Source organism: Prionailurus bengalensis, unplaced genomic scaffold (assembly GCF_016509475.1).
Source record: "Prionailurus bengalensis isolate Pbe53 unplaced genomic scaffold, Fcat_Pben_1.1_paternal_pri Un_scaffold_84, whole genome shotgun sequence".
Lineage (NCBI taxonomy): Eukaryota > Metazoa > Chordata > Mammalia > Carnivora > Felidae > Prionailurus > Prionailurus bengalensis.
This window is the reverse complement of record NW_025091183.1, coordinates 101,790-116,754: the sequence shown is the minus strand read 5'-3', so window position 1 is coordinate 116,754 and position 14,965 is coordinate 101,790. Positions and strand designations below refer to the sequence as shown.

Below are 14,965 nucleotides of genomic sequence, written 5' to 3'. Positions count from 1 at the left end.
TTCTTCTCTGGATTATTTGGTTTTTGGGTGTTGAGTGTGATAAGTTCTTGATAGATTTTGGATACTAACCCTTTATCTGATATGTCACCTGCAAATATCTTCTCCCATTCCATTAAGTTTCCTTTTAGTTTTCCTGATTGTGTCCTCTGTTGTGCAGAAGCTTTTTATCTTGAGGTCCCAATAGTTTATTTTGGTTTTATTGCCCTTGCTTCTGGAGAAATGACAAGCAAGAAGTTGTTGCGGTCAGGATCAAAGAGGTAGGTTGCTTGTTTTCTCCTCTAGGATTTTGATGGTTTCCTGTCTTACATTTAGATCTTTCATCCATTTTGAGGTGTGTGTGTGTGTGTGTGTGTGTGTGTGTGACAGAGAGAGAGAGAGAGAGAGAGAGAGAGAGAGAGAGAGAAGTTTAAGAACATAGTCCAGGTTCATACTTCTCACTGTCCAGTTTTCCCAGTACCATTTGCTGAAGAGACTCTTCTTTTTCCTTTGGATATTCTTTCCTGCTTTGTGAAAGATTATTCAGCCATATGTTTGAGGCTCCATTTCTGGGTTCCCTATTCTGGTCCTTTGATCTATGTGTCTGTTCTTGTGCCCGTACCATACTGTCTTGATGATTGCGGCTTTCTAATGCACCATAAAGTCCAGAGTTGGAATGTCTCCATCTTTGTTTTTCTTTTTCAACATTACTTTGGCTCCTTGGGGTCTTTTCTGATTCCATACAATTTTAGGATTGTTGTCTCTAGCTCTGTGAAAAATGCTGGTGTTATTTTGATAGGAATTACATTGAATTTGTCAATTGCTTTGGGTAGTATTGACATTTTAACAATATTTGTTCTTCTAATCCATGTGCATGGGATTTTTTTTTCGTTTCTTTATGTCTTCTTCAACTTCTTTTATAGACGTTGTATGGTTTGTTCTTTTAATTTTTTTAATGTTTATTTATATTTGAGAGAGTGAGCGAGCAAGTGACAGTGCATGAGTGGGGGGGGGCGCAGAGAGAGAGAGGGAGACACAGACTCTGAGGCAGGCTCCAGACTCTGAGCTGTGAGCACAGAGCCCGTCAAGGGACTCAATCCCACAAATGCAGGATCATGCCCAGAACCGAAGACAGCACTTAACCGACTGAGCCACCCAGGAGACCCTCTATTGTTTTAACTGTACTGATCTTTTCCCTCTTTGGTTGGGTTTATCCCTGGGTATTTTATGGTTTTCAGTGCAGTTGTAAATGACATCAATTCCTTGATTTCTCTGTTGATTCATTACTGGTGTATAGAAATGCAATCAACTTCTGCATATTGATTTTATATTCTGATACTTTCCTGAATTCTTGTATCAATCCTAGATGGTTTTTGGTGGAGTCATTCGGATTTTCCACGGAGAGTATCATGTCTGTGAGCAGGGAAAGATTGATTCCTCCTTGCCAACTTGGACACCTTGTATTCTTTTTGATGTCTGATTGCTGAGGCTAAGACTTCCAACAGTATGGTGAATAAAAGTGCTGAGAGTGGATATCCCCATCGTGTTCCTGACCTTAGGGGGAAAGCTCAGTTTGTCACCGTTGAAGATGATATGAGCTGTGGGACTTTCATATCTGGATAGTCTCATGTTGAGGCATGATACTTCTATCCCTCCTTTCATGAGTTTTTTTTTTTTTCACCACGAAAGGATGCTGCTGCATTTTGTCAAATGTTTATTCTGCATCAATGGAGAGGATCATGTGGTTGTTATCCTTTCTTTTATCAATGTGATGTATCACATCAGTTGATTTGCAGATATTGAATCTATTGTGCATTCCAGGAACAAAATCCACCTCATTGTCCTGAATAATCCTTTTTATGTATTGTTGGATCCGGTTTGCTACTTTTTGTTGAGAATTTTTGCATCCAGGTTCATCAGGGAAATTGGTCTATAGTTTTCCTTTCTGGTGGGGGTTTTTGTCCAGTTTGGACTCAAGGCCATGTTGGCCTCATAGAATGAGTTTGGAAGTGTTCCTTCCATGTCCCTGGCCATGACCTTATCTTGTTCTTTCATTTGGGATGCATTCCTCTTGTCTTGGCATTTTGGTTGAGTATTTGCCTTCTCTGTTACCAAAGCTCATTATGTTACCTGCCTCTGAGATGAATGGCTTTATGAAGAGGAGATCATCAAGTGTCCAGGGCCTGGCACATCACGGAGTGTCTGTGGTGTGTGTTGCACGAACTGTTTTATGTTCTGGCTGCACTATCCTTCAAGCCAGTTGTATGAGCAATGTATGGTCCTTGGCCAGAATGTGGTGAGACTTATCTAGGTCTGCTCCGATCTGCTTGTTAAATGAGACTTGAAACGATTGCCACTAGAAGTGAAGCATAACTGTCTGGTCAAGAGAGGTGGTCTGGTCATGGGCTTCCACTGGTGTTCTGGGGAATGGGCCAGGTCCATTGCGACAGAGGCAAGCTTCAATGACCTAGGCCAGTCTCTCCAGAACACAGGAAGTTGGGGTTGGTGTAAGCAGCTTAGGCACCCAGTGTGGGGATTGCCTTGTTTCCAGCATATGGCTCTGTGTTTTTTTTGCTGGGGGGGAGGTGTGCAGAACAGGGAAATGGTGCCACGCAGCCCACCTGTCCTAGCTCTTTGTCTCCTCATTGTGAACACTGCTTCTCAGGGATGTTCTCCCCGATCAGTGTATAATCTCTCCAGTGTGTGCACCAGGCGTTGTACAGATCACTGTTTCAATGCCATCTGACTGCAAGTTGTTGGCTGCCTTCTTTTCAGGAGTAGGCCAGTGCCATCATGGCTGTATCCCAGCCAAGACTGCTAACCTTTGAAACTCCAGATTCTCGGGGTGCCTGGATGGCTTGGTTAAGTGTCTGACTCTTGATCTTGGCTCAGATCATGACCTCTTGGTTGTGGGATTCTCTCTTTCCCTGTTGTCTTGCCCCTCTCTGGCATGTGCTCTCTTTGTCTCTAACTTGAATAAACTTTAAAAAAAAAGTGGCATGGAATACCTTATTTAGGCAAGACTGCCTCTCTGAGGGGAATGGCAGGGATCTATCAGTTAAATTTCCAGTACTGACTAGGAAATTATTTGCTGACCGGTGAAAGGTTACATTCCTGCAGGAATGAAATTAGGTTTCGTGACATGTGGCCTTAACGTAAGTAACTCCATGATGGGCCTGTGATTTTTCTTAACATTCCAAACCCAAATTTTTACACATACATTTTTTTATTAAATGTATAGCCCTAAATAATATTTTAGCCATCTACTGCCGGCTCAAAGATCGTATCCTGTGAAACTCTGACCATCTCCTAATCATAGTTGAAGATCGACTCTGTGGCTCTAAGATCTTTGTGGCTCTAAGTTACTTTGATCTATGTTACTAAGATCTTTGTGAGTCTAGATTACTGCTGGCCTTTGAAGTCTTTGACGCAGGGACCCCCAGCCAGGTTGCTGACCCATCTCTTAGGCACAGAAGCACCCTTTCCACGTCACCCCGCCCTAAAGCGTTGTCTTTCCCTCTGGTACTTCTGGGACTTACCCTTTGGCAAGTCACATATCCTCATGCAAACATGTCAGTGTGGACCAGAGAAAGCTGCTTGCCTGTGGACTCCCCCTTCATGGTCACATCTTATCCTTCTGAAACCCTTTGAACTCCCTATCATTCTTCCAGTCTTTGAATATCTGCTTGATTTGGAAATATTTGATTCTCTTATATTCCTGCTAAAAGTATACGTGAAAATATTAAAGCAAGGGTTCTTTACAATAAGTGAGCCAGTCACAATGCTTCATCTGTCCGCGTGTGTGTTTTTATTTTTGACAATGTTCAGGCATGATGTGACGTACATCCTATAAAATCTGAGAATCATTCATGATCTAGCATAACCACCTTTATGGAAAGCCATTCAATGACATGCTCGTTCAAGATCAGAAAAACAATTTACATACCACATAATAGAGTGGTATATACATACGTTATTATCTTAAAATATGTAAAGCCAGATGTTTCTATGAAGTGTTTATCATGCATTCAGTTTTCTGTACCATGAATGCTATTATTTAAATTAAACAATAGTAAGAACAAGAATAGGTACATGTACATCACTAGTAACTAATACTGGAACTAGTTATATACTCTTATGTGTAGAAAAAACATGATTACTAATAATCTATTCTCTCATGATGGGTTTCTAGTTACCAAAAAAAATTGGGAAGATAATACTGAGTATCCACATACATCAGACTGTTTTCTCCCTATTGATGTCATAATGGTTGGTACATGATCACAATCAAGGTATCAAAGAGATATGGTAGTATGAAGTAAAGTTTATATTTGTATTCAGATTGCTTCGGTTTTAACCTCTCCTAGCCCAGACTCATCCCATCTCCTTAGGCTCCACTTGGCCATGACAATTTTTAGATTTTTCCATATTTTTCATAAGGTGCAAAGTGTTGAGGGTACGTTGGTACAATGTATTTTGTAGAATGATCCTTGGCTGGGATATGCCTAACGTTTGTTCAAATGCTTAAGCCAGAGTTATTGTGTTTTGGAGCAGAAGATCCAGAGGCATAGTGCCATCCATAATTATCACTTCACATAAAGATTGTTTACTCTGAATATTGCGGGCTTTTTTGGTTCCATACAAATTTTAGGACTGTTGTCGTTCTGTGAAAACTGCTGTCGGTAATTTGATGGAAATTCCATGAATTCTGTCCATTGCTTTGGGAAGTATAGACATTTTCACTATATTTGTACTTCTGATCCATGAGTGCGGAATGTCCTTCCATTTCTTTGTGTCATCTTGAATTTCTTTCATCACTGTTTTATACTTTTCTGAGTATAGGTCGCTCACCACTTTGGTTAGATTTATTCATAGATATCTTATTTTTGGCATATGACTGTAAATGGGACTGTTTTCTTAATGTCTCTTTCTACTGCTTCCGTATTGTCTACAAATGCAACAGATTTCTGTACAATGATTTTGTATCCTGTGACATTGCTGAATTCATTTATCAGTTCTAAGAGTTATTGGGTGGGCTCTTTAGGGTTTTCTATATATAGTGTCATGTAGTCTGCAAATCGTTTCGTTTCGTTTGTCTGCTGGATGGGGCTAGGACTTCCAGTAATTTGTTTACTAAAAGTGGTATGAGTAAACATCATTGTCTTCTTCCTGACCTTACAGGAAAAGCTCTCAGATGTTCCCCATTAAGGTTGATTATAACTGCAGGGTTTTTATAGTTAACCTTTATGACGTTAATGTATGTTTCCTGTAAACCTACTTTAGGGGGTTACATGCATGAACGGATGTTGTACTTTGCAAATGTTCCTTTCTGCATGTATTGAAATGACTGTATGGTTCTTTTCTTTTAACGTTTATTAATTTTGAGAGAGGCAGAGCGTGAGCAGGGGAGGGGCAGAGAGAGAGGGAGACATAGAATTCGAAGGAGGCTCTTGGATCTGAGCTTTCAGCACAGAGTCTGACGCGGGACATGAACTCAGGAATCATGAAGTCATGACCCGAGCTGATTTCAGACTGTTAAAGGATGAGCCACCCAGATGCCCCGATCATCTGGTTCTTAGCCTTTCTCCTGTTGATGTATTGTATCACATTGATGGATTTGCGAATATTGAACCACCTTTGTAGCTTGGGAATAAATCCCACTCAATTGTGGGATATATTTACAGTTGTTATGTCTTCTTTTTGGATTGTACCATTTACTGTTATAGACTGTCCTCCTCTGTCTCTTGTTATGTACTTTTTTAAGTGTATTTTTTTCTGATACAAGTATTGTTACTCCAGCTTTCTTTTGACATTCATTTGTGTGATGTTTCTCTATCCTCACTATCATTCTTGAGGTGTAAAGTGGGTCTCTTGTAGGCATCTGAATCTGTTTTGTTTTTTCATCCATTCTTACTCCCTACCTCTCTAGATTGGAGCATTCACTCCATTTCCCTCAAAATTGATTGATATGTATCTATGTATTGCCATTTTATTGCCTGTTTTGTTGTGGTTTCTAATGAGTTTCTCTGATCCTTTCTTGCCTTTCTTTCATGTATTGCTTATTTTCTTTAGTGATATATTTTTATTTCCTTATCTCTATTCTTAGCATACGTATGACTGGTTTTAGGATATGGCTACTGTTAGATGTTTATATAACCTCTTCTGCATTTAGCAGTTTGTATTAAGTTGATGGTCATTTACCTTTGAACCCATTACTTTCTCCTCCCTAGGTTTTTGGTAGATGTTATTATAGTTCAAATCCATTTCTCTGATTTCTTTAATAGATTTTTTTTCCAGAAATGTTCATTTTTTACTTGAATTGTGTGTTCTACCTCTATACTGTCACTGTTGGTCTCTCCTTTCCATTCAAAGAATCCCTCTTAATATTTCTTGCAGGACTGGTTTAGTGGTACAAACTCCTTTAGTTTTTGTTTGGGAAAGTCTGTGTCTCCTTCATCCTGAAAGATAGCCTTGCTGAATAGAGTATTCTTGGCCGCTGATTTTTCCATTCAGCACTTTGAATATGTGATGTCACTCACTTCTGGCTTGCCAAGTTTCTGTTCAGAAATATGTAGCTAGCCTCATGGGTCTTCCCTTGTAAGTTAAGGACTGTTTTGCTGCTTTTACGAGTTTTTCTTTATTCTCACCCTAATTTGTAAGTTTGTTTACAGTAGGTTTGTGTGTTGGCCTGATTTTGACGGGAGTTCTCTAGTCTCCTGGATGTGGATGTTTGTGTCCCTCCCCCAATGAGGGAAGTTTTCAGCTATTGTTTCCTCAAATACATTTTCTTCCCCCTTTTCTCTTCCTTCTGGACTCCTACAATACGAATACTATTATCTTTCTTGTAGTTACTGAGTTCCCTTAGTGTCATCTCACGTTGCAGAATTCTGTTCTCTCTCTTTGGTTCAATGTGATCAGTCTTCGAGGTCACTAGTTTGTTCGCCTGCTTCTTCCATCCCTCTGTTCATTCCAGCAAGCATGTTTCTCCTTTATTGTGTCCTCAGTGTCTACTGTGTTATTTCTTATCTCTATGTCAGGGGTCTCACTCTTCTACTCATTTCACAACTCCAATGAGTATCCTTGTGATAATTCCTTTAAATTCTGTATCAGGTACGTTACTTATATCTCTTTGGCTTAGATCTCTGGCTGTGGCTTTGACTAGGTCTTTCATTGTGGATACACATCTCTGTGTGTCCATTTTGTCTGTCTCTCTGGCCCTATTTCTCTGTGTTAAGAAAGTCAGCTGTGCCTTCTGATCTTGAAATTAATGCCTTTATGAAAAAGAGGTCCTGGAGTCCTCAGCAGTGCACGTCTCCATTTATAGGCCCTGGACCTTCAGGAGGATATCGTATGGGTATTGCTCTCTCCCTGCTGTTGTGTCTGGGTTACTTTTCCTTTCAGTGCATGCAAGGGTCTGCACTGATTGCGTGTCTGTTGTGGGCTCTGCTTGCTCTCAGTGATGTCAGTGGGACCCAGGCAGGCCAGCTGAGTCAAGAATCAGCATGAATACATGTGTCTCCTGTGGCCTAAGCATTGTGTGAAATGCCATGTTTACGTTGCGTCTCTACACAGGCAGGGACCTGGCTATCACTCATCCTTCTGGATCACCCGGTGCTGGGTCGGCTGACCTCCAAAGCACCAGGATGTAAACTCAAGGGAATTCAGCCCCTCTGGGTTTTAATACCAAATGTTATGGAGGTTAGTCTTCCCTGTGTCAGCTCCCCCGTGTGAGGGCTCACTTTCTCTGCTCCTTCTGCAGGCAGCCAGCCTCCAACTTTCTGACCTTCCTGCTGCAGCTTCTATTTAGGTGTGGAGTTTGTTGTGCCAGTCTTGGATCCCTCGCTGGTTCATGGACTTGGATGTGGATGTTATGCAGTTGAAAACATGGGACAGCGTGAGCTCAGGGTCTGCTTAGTCTGCTATTATTAATTTTTTAAGTGTATTATTTTGGATTTTTGAGACATGGGAGACAGACTCATCTCATCCATGCACTTCAGGATTAGAAAGGAACGTTCCCACATTTGCTTCTAGTATTTTGTGCTTTGAAACTCTCTTTAATGAGGTATAATGTACATATAACAAAGAGCCTCAAATTAAAGGGTATAATTTGATGAGACTTGTTCTCATGGATACAGCACCATGAAGTCATATGGTTGCTCTCTAAACCTTAATCATGATCCCTTTGTGTCTAGCGCTAATGTTGCTTTTGGAGTAAGGACTTTTTTATTTTTTTTTACGTTTTCAGATATCGGCCAGGTGTCTGAAGATCTGCACTAGGGTACCTACCTCCTTTTCAGATAGACTGTATTCCCGTAAGTATTGCTGTCGATCTACCTTTGGACTTGATCCTGCGTTGTATCTTTCAGTGTGTGCACTTAATTTTGTTGGAGTACTTTAATGCTGAGGGATGCATAATTGGATTGATTTTCACTAAATGCTACGAGCTGCAGTTCCAATCATGACAGAAAGCACGTGCTTCCTGTGTTAGGTACTCAAGAGCAAGGCAGATACCCTGGGCACTTGAGCTGAGTATGTCACTGGGTGTTTTGCCAGCCCTCTTCCCTTCCCTGCGAGACAAGGGTCTCGTTTCGGTCACACAGAAATGTAGGTGAAGTCAGCAGAGAAGGGTCCCTTCTCTTCTCTTTGTCTCTCAGACTCCCTGTCACTACCTTCTGCCTGTCCCTTTCCCTGACTCAATCCCCCCGGCCCACTGCTCCACTCCAGCGATGATCAGGGTGTCCTCCAGCTGCTGTCCTTGTGCTCTGGCCATCGCTCAGTGAGGAAACTGCAGGATGATTATGTAGTCCATGGGTCTGATCAAGAAATCTCTGCTCCTCAGAGTCCTCCTACACTTGGTACTGTCTGTGGAGACCTGGCATCCTGGGCATGGGTCTGACCCTCACTCCTCTACCACAGTCACTGCTGGTCCTCACCCTTCTCCACCATTATACCTGTCTGACCCCAAGGCACCATGGAGTCAGGGAATATTTCCAACATAATTGAGCATAAGCACCCCATCAATCTAGATATAGGTAGTTCCCATCACCCGGGAGACTCCCTCAGGTTCCCCTGCACAAAGGGTGATCTTGCTTCTATCCTCCCTCACCACCATTTCTGGCACTTTGTTACCTGTGTGTACAGGAACCCCACTGTGTGCACTCAATGGGGAGCGAGAGTAGATGGCCTTGAAGCAGACGCTGACACAGAGACAAAACGATGAAAGGTAGATTAGGAGACAGTAGGAAGGACAAAGTGCAGGGGACAGGATGGGCAGGGAAAGCATTCAGGTAGATCTGACACCTTCTTAAAATGTATATACAAACACGATTGTCTGTCACCGTGCATAGTCCTCTTCAAATTTCAAAAGAGTTGTCCTACAAGGCAAAGAGATTTTTGGTTTATTTCCCTCTGATCTTATGTTTTCCTACATGCATTCTGTCTTCTGTAGTTTATCTGTGGCCTCAGATGAACATTTTAGTGTGTGGCTGCATCTGTGAGATGATGTGTAATAGAAAATGATTGTCTTCAGATCTAGGTCTCTGAATGTACACATTCTCATAATTATCTTTTCTTTCATGGTGTGGCAGGGCCCGAATTCTAATAGAAAAACGAGGGACATTGTCTTCTTTTTTAAAACAGTGATTCCCACTGCCTGGGCTGAGTTGTTAACAGTCTTAGTTTAATGAACTCCCGTGACCATCTTTTTTGGAGGATCATTGTGTGGAGAGATCTTCATGGAAACTGTGAGAAGCGTGAGGGGACCCTTCCCAGAGATTTTGCAGACGCCTTATGCACTGAATGTCTTCTTTTTCTCTTGTTCTTAGAAACAAATATTACCCCTGTTTTCACAGATAACACAGCTGTCCTAATATTGTGAGAGAAGTTTGAGGAGATGCAAAGCTGTAGTCAGGGCGATGACAGGGGTCCAGCAGTGGTGTCATCTGGCCAGCCCTGAATTGTAGGATGACTCAGCTGATCTAGACCCTGTCTCCACTTTTAGTCTCTTGAGGAATATGAACTTGGGCATACAGCCTTTTCATAAGACCAAGTTAAATACCCCATATATCCATGGCTCTTTTCCCCCCACAAATATCCAGAACCTTCAGGAAAATCCAGGGAGACTAGAATCTTTTTAGGTGATTACCTGCGTGCACTTTGCACTGACAGCGATCCCACATAGCAGTTCCGTATGGACCTCACACTCCCTGCTCAGGCTGTGGCCGGAATGACCTCCAACTGCATCTCCCTGACCCTAACACCCTCCCCTCTGCACGTCCTCAAACTCTGCTTACTGTGCTCAACTTCCCTTCTATTCCTGTATGATTCAAGGCTCCCCCGGTTTTGCCCTGGATCCTCACTGGTGTTTCCATGTTGGTGATCACAAGGTCTGCATCGTTTAATGAATGTCCCTCTGTCACACAGGACACCTGGTGCTCTAAAAGTTAGGGGCGCACCTCATTCATTACAGAACCCAACACATTGTGTCTCCAACATACGCCCCAGTACTGGTGATACATCTGCTTTTGTGTAAAAACTCCTCTTTCATTTGACAAGAGAAACGTATAGCTCACTGTATTACAGGGACATGCCACTGCCCATTGTATGTATGGCCTGAGAAACTTGAGATATGCTACAGTGTCCTCAGGCAGTTTGTAGCTGGATTGCCAAGACTCACAACCGTCTCTACATCATTCCCACAAAGTCAATCATGAAGAAGATGAATATACTTTACCAGCCACTCAGCCAGTTCAGGTCATCTTAACAAATAGAGTTGGTGGAGGAGCTGGTAGAGGAGGGGGAGTTGGCCCATAGCCCATGACTGGTGGTGAAGGGTGGTCCACGGGGTTCAGCCTGCAAGGCGATCCTGGGAAAGGACCAGGACTCTTGCATACAAAATAGCCTGGGGAAAAGAAATGAGAGGTATGTTCATAGGACAGAACAGAGCACCAACACCAGCAAAAAGCGGAAACCCAAAGCAGCAGTGCTCATATCCTACTAGCTTCCCCACCACCAGGTTCCAAGAGGGCAACATCAGCACCAAAATCTCTACCCATACTTTGGGTTCCACTTACAGCTTTGGGGTGGGGAATACTAGTGTCCCCACGTGTCTGGAAACGTAGAAACAGCACGGGCCCTTTTTCTACAAGATTTTTTAAAAAGTAGCATATTCCAGATAGGAAGACATCTGTGTCCAGGATCACTCTCCCCCCTTCATCCCCCTCACCACAAGGGCTGTTTATTGGGTATATGAAGAACTACAGAATGAGAAGGAATGACAATACCAGTGTCCACACATGGAATCATAGTCCTCGTGGCTCAAAGCTCTGCCTCTAAGCCCCTGCCTGTGCCCAATCTACTTCTGTCCCGACAATGGGGTCTTCTCCTCTCTGGAAGTGCTATCCATGGGCCCAGAGACACATGGGGAGATGGGGATTCTGAGGACCTGCAGAGGACCTGGGAAAGTGGGCTCTTAGAGAAACAGGTAACCTATACATGTTAGTTGGGTTCAACTAATTTATTTTACTTCAGAGGTACTTCTCAGCTTAAGTGCAGTACACTTTGCAGGGGAATTGTGTTCTCTGGAAAAATGAGCTGAAATTCTAAAAGACAAAATTGACACAAATGCACTTTGATGTCTGGTGTAAGTTTCCATGTTTTAGCTGTACCTGTGACACAGGACACGAGAGAACGTGCTCATGTGAACACAAGTGAAGGACACCGTGGGCACTTGCCACACAGGTACTTTTGGATTTTTTCTCTTCACAACTTAAGTTCCAGTGCATGTTTTCCATGACAAATATGCCACCTCTTATAGTTCAGATATTTGTGCCCAGGACACACCTGAAGGGACTCTGGACAGCATGTTTACCAAAATGCTGATGGGTATGAAATTTACTTTGTCTAAGACCATTGTAAAGGACACATACAAAAATATGAGTTGGAGTGAAGTCAGTTCGCATTTTCAAATTGTAACGATACCCACAGATTTTTCTGAGCACGTTAAAATCCTCAATAGAAGGAAACAGGAGAGGAAGACACAGCAAGAGCAATGATTCCACATTGAGGAGATCCACAAAGAATGAGGCAAGGTAGGAGACTTCCAAGTGGAGTGTGGTGTCATCCTCCTTGATTTATTCCAGGAACACATTAGAAAAGCTCTATGGCCCCCACCTTTAGGCATGCTTAGCTGCTCAAGTTACCACAAAAAGATGCCAGCTGGGAAACAGGGAAGCCCGTAGACTCGGCAGTAAATGTTTTGCATTTGGGGGGAAAAAAAACAGCAGACAGACCATACGACACACAAACCAGAGACAATGGCAGGAGAGTGTCCTGTACAGAAAGATGTGGCAGTCCGTAAAGACTTAGAACTGAAAATGGCCACAGCATTTACTTTGTGCTTCTCGGCAGTTTTGGCAGAGCCAGTGTCGATGTCACTCTTGGTTGTGATACCTACTTCTGGATCTTCAAAAAGCCCCAGAAGGGATGCAGGTTTATTCTGATTTGAGTAGACTGTTGGGAGGTCAAAAACAAAACAAAAAACCCTCCCCTCATACTTCCGACAACTTAAAGTCTTTGTCCCAGTGAGATCCCAAATTACATGCACAGGGTGTCCCACATGCCTCTGGTGATACCCAAAAAGAACTTGAAGAACCATCCCTTATAACTTGATGAAGACTCCTAAAAGCCCTGACTCAGATGTATTCATCACTCATCGAACAACTATGGATGGCTGGGGGCACAACTAAATGGACATACATTCCGTTGTGCCTCATGCCTCACAGATCGCAGCACGTGGACTGTGTACAGGGCATTTCTGCTGAAGCGCTATGTCTGATTTTCTGCATACGGCCCCATTCCTTCTCTATAAGAGACGCCTGTACCAACCCGTGGTGGGGGAAAAGACGAAGATGGGATCCTGAGCAACTTGAGGATTATGGTAATGGCAGCAGACACATTCCCCTTGCATCACAATGGTCTGTGGTACCGCCTCTGCACCTTGGCCCAGGACCTAACAGCAACAAAATAAGGTGAGTGTGTTTTACAAGTCAACTCCTAGTGCTCAGATCATCTTACCAAGTGTTGCAGGTGGAGGGGTTCCGGGTGGCCTCAGGGCCACTAAGGTTCAGGAGGTGGACGTGCCTAATAGTCCACGGGGGTGGGGCGTCTCCAGGGTAGGGCATGCAGAATCGTCCAGTTAACGGAGGAGGTCCCCAGGATCCAGACTGCCCTGCAGAACAGAAGTGACAGCTACATCCATATGCCAGACAAGAGAACCAATACCAAAAGCAGCTGTAACCCAGAGAAGAGTGTGTCAGCACCTGCCACCTTCTCTGCCACCAGGATCCAAGAGAGTAGCATCAGTACCTGAAAACTCTGTCCCTGCCACTGGATAGCACCTACAGCTTGGGGTAGTAGATGCAAGAGGTTAACCTACTGCCACCACACATCACTGCCCACGTCTGTGGAAGAAAATGGCAACGGTCCTGTCCTAACGGGTTCACAGAAGTAATTACAGATTAATGAAGTAGCATTCTCCAGACAGGCAGCCATCGATGTCCAGGTTCACCCTGCATCCCTCCTCTACGCCAACTCCAGATGCTCTGCTTTTGCTATATTAAGAACCCAAAAAAATGAGTGGGAATAAATGGCTCATATTCTGCTCATGGAATCACAGCTACTCCTGGCAACATATTCTGCAGCCGGACCCTCACTGTGCCTCCTCTGCTCCTCTCCCTGAGAAAGGAGTCTGCCCTCTTGAAGTGTTGTCAAAGGCCTCGGAGACCTCTGGGCAGTGGAGGATGCCTGGAATCTTGCAGGGGAAGGAGAGTCTTCTGTGAAGAACGAGTTACTTGTGGTGAATGTCTACAAAGCTCAAATGTGTTCATCTTAATTCATAGGGAATTCTGACTTTAAGCATACTACAAGACACAGAGTCATTATGTGCAATGGAAAAAGGGAGAAATTCACATAACAGATTTCATGCAAGTGTTTTGGTATAAAACTGGTATGTGTCATGAGACTATATCAGCTCTAACAGTGACTGGGGACACAACCAGAAACTGCTCCCAGAAACACAATTGAAGGACACAGTGTTCAACTTGTTTTTACCTAAGGTATAGCTGGAGGATTCCAGACAAGTCATTTACCGACAAAGACGGTAAGGTGATGAGTGATGATACTGGCTTTCTCTATGACCACTCTAAATGGCACAGGGCACATAATAGAAAGTTGGAGTCATGATGTCGTTTCTAACAGGTTCATCTCCTAGTCAGAATCAAGAAAGGAAGACACAGCAGCCACACTGTTCCCACAGAGGTGAGGTCTGGAAGGGATCACCCAGGCCGGGAGACATCTGTTTGGAGTGTGCAGTCATCCTCCTCTCATTATTTCCTGAAACTCACGGAAAAACCTTAAGGTACTCAGTCTCTAAGCGCTTTTGGCTTCTAAACTTACCACAGAAAGCTGGCAGACTAAAAATTGAGAAGCAACAAACAGACATATCACACAACACGCAAAACGAGACAAGGCCGGGAGAGCATACTGTACATAAAGATGAGGGTTTCCCAAAAGAGTTACAACTGAGAATGGCCCCGGCATTTACCTTACCCTTGTCTGCATTCTTGGTACAGTCAGAGCCGCTGTAACCCACAGAGGTTTCAGCAGTTTCTCGATTTACTAAAGACCCTAGAAGGGACAGAGGTTTATTCTGCTTTTAGAGGACTGTGCGGAATGAAAACAATCCCTCAACTCATTCCTCAAATATCTTAAACTTTTCCCTACAGTCAGGTCCCTCAGCAGAGGCAGAGGGTATCCCAAATGCCTCAGGTGACCCCCAAGGTTAAGGGGGAGAACCGTCCCCTCACCTTGATAAAGACCTCACGGTGCCCTAGTTCATGTTGTTTCATCATTAATCACATAACTGTGGACAGGTCAGGCGCAAATAGAAATTTAGAATTCACCAGTAAAACAGTTTTCTCAGTATACATCA

General features: G+C 43.3%; 1 long non-coding RNA gene across 2 annotated transcripts; it reads right to left on the bottom strand.

Moving 5' to 3' along the window:
- Positions 1-6,665: 6,665 nt before the first annotated feature.
- Positions 6,666-13,928, bottom strand: LOC122478541. 2 transcript variants are annotated; one of them, XR_006296080.1, is made up of 3 exons: positions 13,051-13,928; positions 10,709-10,876; positions 6,666-9,350 (listed from the first exon to the last, which is right to left on the bottom strand). It is a non-coding gene; the product is annotated as an uncharacterized LOC122478541 (long non-coding RNA). The 2 variants fall into 2 exon arrangements; XR_006296081.1 differs by lacking the exon at positions 13,051-13,928 and adding an exon at positions 12,267-12,606.
- Positions 13,929-14,965: the final 1,037 nt, after the last annotated feature.